The following is a 15,133-nucleotide window of genomic DNA, read 5'->3' on the forward strand; positions in this document are numbered from 1 at the left end:
AACCTTTGCTGCTGCCTTGATCAACTGTTGCTTGTTGGTTCTTATTTTTCAATAAATCATGATGGTAAATTTTTTACCTTCTTTTGTTTTACTTTTATTATATTTTTTTCTAGGGGAAATTATGCTTTGCCCACTTGTAGTTTGCCCAAAAAACACTTTGCCTACCTGTAGTTTTAAAATTGGCACTTTACCCACTTGAAGTTATCTCTGTTTGTCTCTCGTTACTCACTTCTGTTAAAAATAGGGGTAAATTTGTATTTTTATTACCTTTTTATGCCTCTCTCATATTAAAACATAAAAAACTAAAAAAATCAAGGAAAAAGAAGATCTAAAAGCTAGATTTTGTAAAAATTAACATTTAATTTTTACATTTTCTTTTCATGTATCAACTTTTAGATTTGTATTTTAACACGTTAAAAAAAAGTGTTAGCAAAAATCGCCCAATTAAAATTAAGCCAAAATCAAGTTACCTTCCACTGCCAGTGAATGTGTCAGAAGTAACTTTATTCTTGTTCCAAACAATGATTTTTATCTCTACATAACCTTCAATTAACTCCAACTTAAATTTGTGGTTGAATGTCGGATTCTTACCACCATCTATATACAAATAAAACCAAAAAAAAGTCAAAAAAATTCTTTGAGTTTGAATTCAGATCCGACAGAGAATTTGGTACAAACAAGTACAAGTTTTAGTGCAATACTTGGCACCCAACAACTGCACCAAACCAAAAACAACATTGAACAAGAGTGACATACATGGAGATAGATGTGATTGGGTATTATTTTTGTTGTCGTTGTGGTTGTTATCTTCATTAGAGTTCAAAGCTATAAAAAGAAAGGGATTGAAGAAGGGCCATAGAAACTATTACCAGTGACCTCATGAATTTGGTTTTGAATGCCAGTAATCGACATGATGGACATGAATTCAGCAGCTCTTTTGTTGGAATCTGATAAACCCTCGTACAGCAGCGATTTAGTTGGATTTTTCATTAATATATTATGCGTGGGATACATGTTCCTCGAAGTTCTGTGCAAGACTTTTAGAGTCTCATAAATAAAAAATTGAAATTATGTGTTTCCTTGCTTGAGAGTTCAGTACCGTACTGTCCTGACCCGAGATTTGCCAGGTATCAATTTTTTGTTTGCTAACACTTTATTTTAATGTGTTAAAATAGAAGATTTAAAAGTTAGTATGTGAAAAGAAAATATAAAAGTTAGGTTTTAATTTACAAAACTTAGCTTTTTGATTTTCTTTTTCTTTGATTTTTTAGTTTTTTATGTTTTGAGAGGAGAGAGACATAAAAGGATAATAAAAATACAAATTTATCTCTGTTTTTAATAGTAATAGGTAATGAACGATAAACGGAGCTAATTTCATGTGGGTAAAGTGTCAATTTTTAAACTGCAAGTAGACAAAGTGTTTTTCAGGCAAACTATATAGGTGAGTAAAGTGTAATTTCCCCCCTTTTTTTTTATGTCTTCATGAATCTCAGAACCTTTGTTTGCATTTTGTTTAACTGGAATTGATGCATTCGAGATTGTGCAAGATAATACATAAAACATCCTTTTTTGGCTCTCTTTCGCTATTTTTTCCTTTTCTTATGAGTGTATTCGGAATGAAATTTGGGTTTGAAATTAGTCGGGTGTATTTGGAATGAAATTTGGGTTTGAAATTAGTCATATACAATAATTCAGTACATGTTATGAGTCAAATGTGTCTTTACAGAACTTTTCGTTGGTGCTTTCTTGAGTGGTTTTGTTGCATCTTGATGTCATAAATATTTGTGTTGCCACAAAATTATGCCCGATCTTTAATATCATGGTGGATTGATAGTTGTGTGAGTTCATATAGGAATATGTGATATGGTTTTATGAAAAAGTAATGTGTGATCTGCCACCATCACAACAAGCTTTTCTGCCACCACCATTTTGTAGGAAAATACTACAGGTAAGAAGTTACATATATATTTTTGTGTCGATGATATTTATTTTTTTTTCCAACCTAGTTCTAGTGTTTTTTCTAGGGGTGGGGGGCTTCTGTTATAGTTTGCTCTAGCTTTAATTAGTTTGGATTTGTCTTTAGTGAACATTCACAAAATTAGTTGGGGTTGCTATTTTCTTCTTTTGGATATGGAGACTGCTACAATTTTGAAATTAAAACCATAGATCATTGATGAACTTTAAGCGATTTTTTAATAATTATTCAAGTATAGTTCCATAGACCTCATAACACAAGTGAAAGGTTTGAAATTCTATCACATTCCCACGATAAAAGATGAAATTTTGTAATGAACTCTGAAAACACGCCACTTTAGCATCAGTATATCTAACATTCTATTAACTTCCCCGTTGTCAGCTTTATTTATATGTATCCTATGTAATCTTTGTCATTCAGTTATTATCTTCAACCTAACTTTTAAAAAGTCTTTTAACAATAATATTGAATCATATTTATTCCTGCTTCTCATGCATTTTCCATTATTATGTTAGGTTCCTTGACAATAAGAACACCATATAATGAAATACATACGGAACCAAAATAGAGGTTTTTATATTTATTAAATATTGGTATCAAAGAGAAAACAGAGGCAATAGCTAGGTCATATGGTGACAGTGTTGCTGAATACTCAGAGCAGGTAAACTCCTAACTTCCAAAATGTTGTTTTAGCAGTTCACTTTCTAATTGAATGATTAATCATTTTAAATCCATCTTTTAAGGGTTTGAATTTTAAGTTTGACATTAATTTTATTTGACATTATAGTTAGAGATGACAATTTCTTTAGTTTATGACTAGTCTATTGAGGAAAATGAACCTTTTTTTAAATTAAAAACAAAATCCAGAATCCTTTTCTTTATATTTACAACAATGTGCCTTTTTCTCTTTCTAAGTTATATTTTCCAATGCTTGAAATTTACATCTTTGTTTAATAATAAATTTTTGCTATTGAAATTCAAATATTCACTCCTTATGCATAAATTTTAGCAACATGTTATATTGTTTGCTTAAGTTTGTTTCCATCTTTGCTTTCAAATTTGGAACATAATATGATAAGAAACAAATTTGCAACATAATATGATAAGAAACAAATTTGCTTGAGGTTATATATATATAAATACTTTCTTTGTTTATAATTATAATTGTTTGTTTAATGTTGTTCAGGATCATCTTCTACAAGAGCTTAATCGATCTTCAACAAAACGTATAAATATTGTCTAAATCTGTTGGATTTTTCTTCATATGCTAAGTTTATGGTTCCTTGTTTTGATGTTTTGGTGTATTTCTTTTCTAATTGTTTAATTGCACATTTGTCAGTAGAATGGAAATTCTATTTATCTGTTAGTTCATGGAAGTGAGTTAAAGTACTGAAGTCTCAAAAATGGAATAGACATGGTCAAATCATATTTTATGTAATTGCATGTTATGATACTAGATTTTAAACTTAGGAGTTGGCATATACAATTTACCTTTGGCTATTGGTTGTAGCTGTGATTTAGAATGAGTGAAAATATATACTAAGTTTACTTATTCATGAAAGTCACTGGTCATTTGACATTGAACAATTATGTTTTATTTGCAAGATATTTTAAGGTAAAAACCTTATCATACAAAATTGGCAGAGAGCTTATTAGCACTCTTTGAGTTCGTATTGCTTGGTTATGGCCAACACAAATTGGATTTATGCCTAGGCTAAATGTTTGACATTGTGAAAGAAATAAGTAAAAAATTATGGTTTTTGTGATTGTAATCTTTTGTGATAATGAGATTAACCTTTTGAGAGAGTTAGAAAGACGAGAAAAAGAAAGGCACCATTGGAGGAATCTGAAACACCAGAGAAGGAAATGTAGGCAAAGGCTTTTTCGCATGCTATCTATTGGTCTCCCTCAGCCCATGCCAAAAGGCCCCACGGTTAGCCCTTTTTTTTGTTTCAATTAAATTGCTTTCCTTCCCTTTATGTTTACAATTTTGTTCCTTTCACTTAAATTTTTTTTTTTTCCTATACTAGAAATTTGTATATTTCTTTAATATATTTTCTAAACAACTTTTTGTTATTCAAATTTAATCTTCTCTACTTATGCCACATAGTAAATTCTCTCTATCCTCCACAACCAATTGAATTTGTTACTGTGATATATTATCACTTTAGTTTATGTTTTCATTGCTGCATAGGAATTTGAAACATGATTTAATCAAGGAGAAAAGTTGTAACAGAGTTGAAATAGGTTGTATATATTTTTAGGGCCTGTTTAGATAAGCTGTTTCGAAATGTGTGTTTTAAAAACTAGCATTTTTAAAACGTGCGTTTTAAAAACTCCATTTTAAAAACCACAGATAAGCGTTTGGTAAAAATGTGAAAATATGCGTTTTCTATTTTTAAAGTCATATTAAACGTTTGGATAAGCTGTTTTAAAAATAGCTGTTTTAAGTGTAAATTCCAAAAAATGACTTAACTATATTGTTAAGGTTACCTTAATTTTTTTGTAATCAAAAACCGTTTCGGAATTATTACTAAAATATATATATTTATATATTATTATTACTATTATATAAAATAATAAATTTAATATAGTTTTCTACTAAAAAAAAGTGGGATTATTATTTTAAAAAAACATTTATTTATGATTTAAAAAAAAAAAAAAAAACTCACCTTGGGTAATTGTACACAAGTGAGCTTCCAAGAAGCTTCCTATTCACCACTGTTTCAATTTTTCACAATTTATTTCAACTTCCTAAATAAACTAATATTAACAATATTTTAGAATATTGTAAGATTAAAATGTATATAAATAATTAAAGATAAAAAAAAGCTGAAATTTATTTTAAAAAAAAGCTAGATCACGTGTGGAGGAGGGCAGGGGGGCCAATAAGTCAACATAAAAAGCTGAATTGTAGCTTCCCTTTCAAGTACTAGTCAGGTAGCCCACGTGAAGGCTCACAAAACTAAAAAGAAGACTGAAGAAGAAGATAGCCACAACAAGAATAAGAAAGAAGAGTTGCAGAGGATGAAACGCACAGAAAAACTGAAGAAGAAGAAAAAGAAGATTGCTGTGATGAGATGCGTTTCTTCAGGTGAACGGTGCTGTGACAAGATGGGTTGATTGGGTTTGATTTCAATACTGGCTGGAATTGGTATACCGGCCGAAACTCACCAAAATCGACCAGAATGACAGGAACGGCCCGGAATCAACTGGAATTCAACCTGAGGTGGAACAAGGGGCTGCTTCATGCCGGTGAAGTGACTGGTATGGGGATAATATAGCCAGCTATTTGGGGGTATTTTTGGTTTTTTGAACGAAACAAATAGCGGTGTGAAAACGTTCTATTTGCTCCCTATTGAAAATGCAATTAGATTCTGCTTCTTTGAAACCGCGAATTTGTGCGATCTCTAAACGTGATTTTGCTGAAACAGCTTCTCCAAACGATTGTGTATATTGCGTTTTGTATCAAACCGCGCATTTTTGTCTAGGAAAACGCCTATCCAAACGGGCTCTTAATCTGTACATGTATGGTGTTTGGTGGTTTGCATTGCCTTATTGCGTGTATGCTCTTCTTGCATATATGGTAGTTGGGAATGAATTTGTAATGAAGTCCCTGAACATTCGTCATTTGATTCATTCAAAACATTTTTATATTCTAGAAGTGACATAACTTTTGTTTTCTTGAATTTCTAAAAGAAAAGATTTTTTGTTATATTTGCATTTATGAAACAAAAGTAAACATTTTTCTGCAGCAAGTAAGTTTCACCAATTAGATTTAGCTATTGCTATTGAAATGATTCCCTAGCTTACTAATTATTCTATGTCAATTAGTAGTTCATTATGTACATGTTGGAACTATCTCTTAATGGTTCATGGTGCCTTACAAGTTTTGGCATGTAAAAGAGCTATTAATTGCTCTATTCTCAAGGTTGGGACTCAAGTAATTTTCTCTTCAGGTATGTTGTCAATTTCAAGGCATCACATATAGGTAGAGAACCAAAGAGTTCCTTCAATAGTTCAAAAGATGCATAGTTTCAATGATAACTTCTTCTTCTTCTTTTCTTCTAAGAATCAACATCACAAACTTTATAAACTATGGCTATGAAAATCAGTCTGAAGTACATTTGCAATCTCTGATGGTACATCTTCCATCCAAACTTGTAATGAAGAAAAGGAAATTGCTCGTGTCACAAGCGAGGGAGCTATAGTATTACAATGCCTCCTTATATGAGAATAAGAAATAATGGAAAACTGAGAGGCTAAGTACTGTATATTGTTTACAATGTGACCAAATTGGGAGAGACTATGAGAGTTTGTGTTGAGCCTTCAATGGTTCTTCAATCTTCAATGTCTCATTGGTTCTTTGAACCTTGAAATGTTCTTGTATTAAAATTGTTGGCGCTCGTATCTTGGATTCTTGGATCACCGACACTTGGATTGCCAATTCTTGAATCATAGACTCTTAAATGGAAGCCTCCATTGGTGCATCAAGAATTGGTTCTTGAAAAATCATCATCTTCTTCTTTGTTGGTTCTTTGGATTGAACTTCAAGGGTTGCGTCTTCATGTATATCATCATCCACTTTGACACAAAAATCAACATCCCGACTTGCAGCGATGTATTGTGCGGGTCTTTTAACTTAAAGCTATATACATGTCAACTTTTAAAGTGGTCTTTTTTCCTACACGGCAACACGACCTTAATTGTAGGAAAATATTTCTGATATTATATATAGTATATGATATATATATATATATATATATATATATATATATATATATATATTGATTGATGATTTGTTTTAACTTTTTTTATTCCCATGAACAAAATTTATTTGTGTTAAGAAGCCCAAAGTTTATTTAATAAGATTTTTAATGTTACAATATCAAAGCTGCTTGCTTTAGTAGCCTCGCTTAGAATTACAATATTTTCTTATTATATGAACAAATCGTATACAATTTATAAACCCTCAAATGGGTGAAAAGGTTTTTTATATATCTAATTTCTCAATAAATTCAAACATCCTATAGGTTACACTTACAAGAATAACCACATACGAGTTTTCGCATGAAAAAGAGCTATGCTTAATTGCTTTATTCTCAAGACTGGGACTCAAGTAATTTTCTCTTCAGGTATATTATCAATTGAAAGGCATGGCATAAGGTAGAGAACCAAGTATTGTCTTCAATAGTTCAAAAGATGCACAATTTCAATGATTAATTATAGTTTGCTTTGACTGTTTTTAATCCCATGAACAAAATTTATGTGTTAAGAAGCAATATCAACCCAAAGTTTATTTAAAGAGATTTTTAATGTTACAATATCGATAGCTGCTTGCTTTAGTAGCCTCACTTAGAATTACAATGTTTTCTTATTATATGAACAAATCATATATGTTTGTTTGTTTAGAGCTCTTAAAATAGATAGTTTAACCTAATATATTAGCCAAGTGATAACTTAGGTCAATTATGAGATCTAGGTGAAAAAGTAAAAGATCATATCTATTTGCAGCGGAAAAGTAAATAACACACAAATATGATCACTTAGGAAAACTAATGAAACAAACTGTCTCAAAGTAAAAACCTAAAGAGGATTTGACCTAGCTATCCTCAAGGTAAAAAAATCCACTAATAAAGAATTGAAATTTTTACAATAAGATTTAGCCTTAAATTTATTGCTAACTCCAGTAGTAACTTATTGACACGACCATGTGCAAGCTTCAAATCCATAGACTCTTCTCTATTGGATTTGCTTTGCACAAACACCTACATTTGTGACTTTGAGATCCCACTCAAAGGTTTAGCAAAACAAACTCTCTAGTTTGTGACTCCAAGACCACCCTTGAGGGTTTAAGTCTCTAGCACCTTTGATGACTAGTGACGGTAGCAACTTCTACAACATCATATCTTAAGATTCTTCAAGGAATATTGCCGGTAGAAGACTTTAGAGAGCTTTGGGTATAAAAACACTAGATCTACAATTGGAGGCACAAGATGCACTCTTTTCTCTGTAAAAATCACTCTTAGCGTTAGCTTATAATGTCCTTTAAATACTAGAAAAAACGGATCGCGATTTGAGCTTCAAACGGACAAGTTATGGCTTTTTATGTTTGTTGATTTTTGCTAATCTGTGACTTCCGATTAATTGAAAATTCTCTTGATCAATCGAACCAGATTGATTTTGACTTTCTGGACCTACAGCTTTTATGTTCTTTAAATTTTGACTTGCAGCACTTTAAATAGTCTAATATGACTTCATAGACTCTAAAATCTATATCTAAATAAGTTTGTGTTCACGGTTTTCTAATTATTTTAAACTTTTAGAACCTAACAATATATAATTTATAAACCCTCAAATGGGAGAAAAGGTATGTTATATCTAGTTTCTTAATAAATTCAGACATCCTATTGGCTACACTGCAAGAATCTTAAATACTCAAGAATGAAAATTTTACCAATCGTATATGATAATATTGACTAGTGATTAAAGGTCATGAGATGAATTTCAACTCTCTCTCTCTCTCTCTCTCTCCATTTAACATTGAAATAAATCTTCAAGAAGACATGTATTCTTTGGTCTCCACCCCCTTTTTTTTTTGTAACTATTTTTTTTAAGAGAAAATTACATTTTACCACCCTAAACTATACATTAGATTATACTTTGTACCCTAAACTATCCGAATGCACATTTTACACCTTAAACTATTACACTTATCACACTTTACACCCCAGTGTTATTTTTGCTATTATGTTTGATAGAATTCTAATACAAGTGCTTGGCACATGCTTCTTACTTAGATAGAACAAACTTAAAAGATTAAAACCACCTTCTTCAAAATCTTTTAAAACAAAAACCATATTTTTCCAAATCTCTTGTCTAGCGACTAGCGTGTGCGCCTCTCCCCAAATTTGGATTCTTCTCAAAACCTCAGGTCCCACCCACCCAACTCACCCATCGTCCAAAGAGAAAGAAAAAACTCAAATTTTCTTTCTTTTGTTCTTTCTTTGGCCAGAAAGATCCATGATAGAAAACAAAGATAGAAAAAGGACCAGAATAGAGGCAGAAATTACAAAAGGAGGAACTCTAAACTGACCTTATGGAAAGTATTGCTGGTGTAGGAAATTAAATCAACATGCAAGTTTTGCTGACAGCGTAGTCAAAACTTGAAATATGAGAGAGAGGACATTGAATACGCCTTTGGCTGATCATGTCATTGATCTTCATACCCATCTATTGCATTGTTTGACTGTGGGATAGGATTTGTAAAAATCTACAAACCCAGTAACCAAAATTCCACACAAAGTTCTCGGTTTTTCTGTTTTTGATTTATGAAAACTCTAAATTTAGGGTGGTCTTCTTTCTTTTGCAGAAAAAATCACAGTTGAGATGTCAAAGAAGAGGTCAATGGATCTTAGATTGTTGTATGGGGTTGCTTATGGACATTCTTGGTTTGGTAGATGGGGTTTTAGATTGAAGTGGCAGAGCACGATTACAATAAAGCTATTGAAATTCTTACCTCATTGGAACTTGACAAAATTATCCAAGATTTTAGAAACACAGACCAATACAAAGAAATCAAGCAAATAATTCGTCATTGCAGAGATATAAGTGAAACCCAGCTACTGACAATCAGAGATCTTCTAAGGTTTATGCTAACTGTCAAGTCTTCTCGTGCTCCTTTGCAATTAAACAGTGGTTCTGCTGCTAAAATCAATGAATTGGAATCGCAATATGAGAGAGAGAGAGAGAGAGAGAGAGAGAGGGGGACAGGACGATTGGTGAGGTTGCTGGGTGGGACCTGAGGTTTTGAGAAGAATCTGAATTTGGGAAGAGACACAAGCGTATAAAAAAATGGTTTTTGTTTTAATTGATACGTGCTTGTCAGATGTAGTAAAATTTTGTCAAGAGACAGAATTTTTTTTATTAAAAATATGTCTTACGGTACTATTCACACATTTAAAAATTATTTTGATACAGTGTTTTCAGTTTTTAGTTTTCAGTTTTTAGCAATAAGCTCTATCCAAACAGACCCTATAATAGCAAAAGTAACACCAGGATGCAAAGTGTGATAAGTACAATAATTTAAGGTACAAAGTGTATATTTGGATAATTTAAGATGTAAAGTGTAATTTGGTGCATAATTTAAGGTGGTAAAATGTAATTTCTCATTTTTTTAATTGGTGCTTAATAATAAGAAGATAATTGGCATATGTATTTGATGGTGAGGTCAGACTAAAAATGAGAGCCCGTCACAAACAACTTTTAGTATCTTATCAACAATTTTGACTTTGGCTTTGGTCATGATTTGAACATGATTAAGTACTTTTTGGGATAATTGAGCATTAAATCACATCTCTTGTGATTTTATAATACAAAGCATTTAGGATCCAATTGTGTTGTAAATGATATGTTATTGTGTTTTTCATAAGATCATGCAAAACAATGAATGATGGATAGCCTAGCAAAACCTTGTTCTTGTGTTAATACATGTGAATATATTTTTCCTAATAATTTTAAATTATTCTTCTTGCAAAATAGTCAACGAATAAGGTATTTAAAATCTTTCAGTTTGGAATTAGCAATTTAATCAAATAAGCTTTGACTAAATACTTTGCTTGGTTTAGAATTGGTCTCTGGTCAGTAGTTTATTTTTAACGTTTCAACATCAAATTCTGCACCACATATAATTTCTTGTCTTTATTTTTTTTGTGCAGCCTATAATCTCTCTCTCTCTCTCTCAATATCTCTCGTTTCATATTCTTTGAGATTTTCCTTTTAGATTTAAAACAAATTGGCCAGTGAATGTTGTCATTTTTTTTATAAATGAAATGTAATTCCGGAGAATCAACAAAACTCTGAAGTGGGCCAAACCAATAAAAACCTGAAACTCAAGATGCGAGTGACAAGGTACATCTCCATTATTTCATGATTTTTCTCAACCTCCAATTTTATCTTTAGTTAAGAGTTTATGTTCTAATAATGTATGTCTTGTGTTATTGGTAAAGAAAAGTGTTACAACTCTCCTCTTTTCTCCTTCAATAATTGGAATACTATGTGATTAAAAGATATACAGTAGCCTGTGTGTTGCTGCATTGTTTGAGATGTTTCAAACATGTGTGTTATGTATTAGAAGCTATTGGTGGAATGCAAAACCATTTTAAAGTAAGTTTGCTTTTCCAGGAGGAAGATAACCAGACCATGATTGGTAAAGACAGTGATTTGACAAAGCGTTTCAAAGATTTTTGCCTCTAGAAATAGCAACAAAGACAAGGGTGGTAGGTCATCTCATAATTCCAAAACCCAGAAACATTTGAGCAGCTGGTGAAGTTTTTGGAGAAGAAAACAAGCATAATGAAGGAAATAATTTTGTGATATAGGAGGAGAATTTTGTGACTATTGCTCATGAAATTTTTAAGGAGCTTGATTGTGTGATATTGGAGGAGGAAATAGCTTGCCCTTTTTTCTTTTTTTTAAGTAGCTTGCCCTGTTGTATGTATTAAATTATCATTATTATTTTGCGCATATATTTTGGGTATTAATGGTTTGCAGCATGTGCGTAATATGTACTTTGCTTCTATTGGAAAAATTAATCTGCTTACTCATAAAATAAAATAAAGTAAACTCACATGTGATTTGGCTTAAAATCACTTTACTTACCTGTTACCATTTGTTTCTTTTTATGCCTCTCTTCTCCCAAAACAAAAAACAAATAAAAGGACAAGAGAAAACAAGATCAAAAAGTACTAATTGGTAAAAAAATTGATGCAATATCTTAGAACTTCAACTATAATCATAGAAACTTGGCTTAAGAAATTCAATGGAACACAAGAACTCATACATCAAATTGTACCATCATATAAGATTGTGCTTAGCAAACACACACCCTAGCTGATTTTATTATCTCCCTTCAAATTAAACCTTTCCCCCTTGTATTAAAACCCAAAACTCATCTATGTAACCCTCATCTCCTTTCTCAACTCTCCCTTTCAAACCCAAAACTCAAGCTGGCTGATTCTCAATCAAACACTGTGAATGTTAACTCTATTAAAGATTGTTAACTCAATTAAATTTGAGTCCAATTGTAGCAAGGAATTAAAAGAAATTTGCACCAAATCCAAGTCCATTCGAATTAGAATATCAGATTTTGCATGCTTTAGCATTTTGGGCATAACTTCTGGCTCCAATAATGGATTTTGATGTATTAAGTTGGGCTAAAAAACTAACTTAGAGGGTTCACAACGTTGTAGTTTACCAAAACTCTAACTTTTGACTTTAAATGGGCCAAAAATTCGGTTAAGGGAGCTTAAAAACTAGAAATTTTCTCTAAACAAGAATCCAACTTATAATAGGATTTCTTGGCCAATTTAAAAGCTCTTTAGGGAAAAATTTAGAGGATAGCAGCCTTAGTAATAAAATTAGGTTTTCTTAAAATTTATTTAGACTTTTATTTGGTGTAATGGGTGAAACTTAACTATTTTTTGGTATGTTCACACATTTTTAAAAATCTATAAATTTTTTCTCAAAAAAATATTTTTTAATAATTAATTAGATTTCTTTAATTCCAAAAATTCAAAACAAAAAGTAAAATTGGTACACTTAAACTTAATGCAACATCTAACAAAAGTTGAAGGAGACACTTAATTATATAAACTTGAAACTTAGAGAACTCAATTGAACCAAAGTGAAGTTGAAGAACTGAACTAAATTTTAGTTAATGTTTGGGAATGTAATTTGTAATTTAGTCTAAAGTTTTTGTTAATATATCAAATTTAGGGTTAAAGAGACAAAATAAACAAAATCCCCTTGACTGCAAGAGTAAGTTATAGTGCTCTACCAATTCAATTTTTTGGTTTTGTTAAACGTGGTTCACGCTTCTTAATCAAATTTAGTATTCTTTGAAAGTTTTATATGAGAAAACTTGAATATATGCAATTGTTTTTTTTTTCTTTTTTTGGGTGAGAAGAATATGCAATTGGGTTGTTGGTTGTGTTTATTTGCTAGTTCAGTCAAGTCAAGTGGGGTTCAGAACAGTGGCAGAGCCACATTGGGACCCAAGGGGGCCTTCCCCTCCCCACCCCAAATATTTGAAAAAAAAATAGTATATATATAGTAGAGTTATTTTAATAAAGAAATGTTATATTCACAATATTTTTACAACAAATCTTAAGTGGCAAGTTAATATTGGCTGTTATAGGTGCGCAAAAAAGTTATTTAAGTTGTAGATTAAAATTAGAACTAGTAATAACTTGTGAAAATAGCATATACATGTTTTTCACCACACGAGACTCAATTTTTCAACACGGGCAGCCGATTTGGTGAGTTACAAACCTAAAAATCTCAAGATCACAAACTCACCAGGATCAAGTAGATGACAATATCACTAAACATCAACAAATCATAACCTCACAAACTTCATATAATATAGTTGCATGAAAAAAGAAGGGAAAAAAAAAACTTAATTTAAGAACTCATTCAGAAGAATGGTTTTTATGCTTGGCTATGTCAAAAAACACATTCTATCAAAAACTAATTAAGAAAGAGTGTATGGACCAAGAACAATAGGCCAACTCCCTAAGCTACTTTGGGGCCTATATACCCTAGAACCATCTCAGCCTAATACGGGCCCATATGGCCGAGAAGGTGGGGAAGCACCCATGGGTTTCCATGCATGGGGTTAGCCGGGATAGAGAGATAGTGCCTAAGGGAAACTCGCTTGTCGAACAAATGAGATTTGATGTCAAGTGTAAGCTATGAAGGAGTCACTTCAACAACTGAAGGGTGGGCCCCTTTTCGACATCTATTGCATAGGAACAGTGGCCTAGGCAAAAGAAGCCACCCACAATTCTTAAGTGGAGGGCTCAATCGACATGATAGAGATTCTCTCGTCATGACTGCCCCACTCAAAAAAGATTATAAATAGTTGGGGGGGGGAGGACAAGAAGGGGGTTGGGGGAGAGATACACGGGAGAAAGGTAAGAACAAAGTCATGGGAACATTGAAGTCCAACTCGGACTTCAAGAAGGGAACTTGGCTATTTGGGAGCCTTCTCAACTGGGCTTAATTTGAAGTAGTTTAATAGTGAAGTAGGAGGGTGTTGTCCATCTTGACACAAATCACTTCAGGGATCTCCAATTGTGGGCAAAACCCAACCCAAAGTACAAATAAATTGGGGGCTTGAGCCCAAATTAGCTCAGGGTTGTTGGGAACGAACCGCTACAAAGAGTATTTAAATAGAATAAAAAAAGATTAGTTTGTTGCAGATTGAATGAAAATGGATAAAAAAGAAAAATAACTTTTAGTTAAAAATACCTAACACCACATTTAATTTTATCATACCTAAATTTGGTTATGAAAAATAACTTCATTAAATATTCTTTAGTTAGTTTCATCATACCTAAATTTTAACTAGTTATTGCATGAAAAATACCTAACATCACCGTTGTTTTTTATATTTCTTTTTCTAATTTCAGTATATAAAAAATTATTTATGCAATATTATTATTCCATTGCATGTTTCAATATTTATTTGCTTAGTTTTATTCAAAATAGTTTCTACAACCCCAATTTTTTTTTTTTTTTTTTTGCTTATATATAAATAAATGACAAAACTATAATATTAGTCTCTAAAACTTACTCTGTAACTACAAATAGTCTCTCAAGTTTCAAGCCAACATCATTCTAAAAAAAAAAAAGAGTTTCAAGCAAACATTATAGGTCCCTCAAATTTAAAAAAGAAGAGATATTTAAAAAAGAAGAGATATTTAAAAAAGAAGAGATATTAATCCTTATGTTAACTATTGTAAGTGATGTTGCTTACATAACTAACGAAATAGTGAACTAGTATTTTTTTTTAATGAAAAAAATTACAAAAATTATATTACACCTAAGAAAAGAAACCCAAAACCCAAATCTGGCTTACTTTTCTTTTCTGTTGTTCACTAACACATACTCTGCGTCTTACTTTATATATAAAGGAAGTCTTGATTTTGGGATTTCTTGAGCCCCTGCCTGCTTCATAAACTGCTTATAAGCACATTCAAAACAATTTATAATGATATGTACTCAGATTTACTCCAAATTACATCTAAGATGGCAATATTAATATTTGTATTATCTGTTTGAATCAAATGCGCTCACAAACTCTTTGAAGAAATG

The sequence above is a fragment of the Castanea sativa genome, chromosome 7 (genome assembly GCF_040712315.1).
Source record: "Castanea sativa cultivar Marrone di Chiusa Pesio chromosome 7, ASM4071231v1".
Taxonomy (NCBI): Eukaryota; Viridiplantae; Streptophyta; class Magnoliopsida; order Fagales; family Fagaceae; genus Castanea; species Castanea sativa.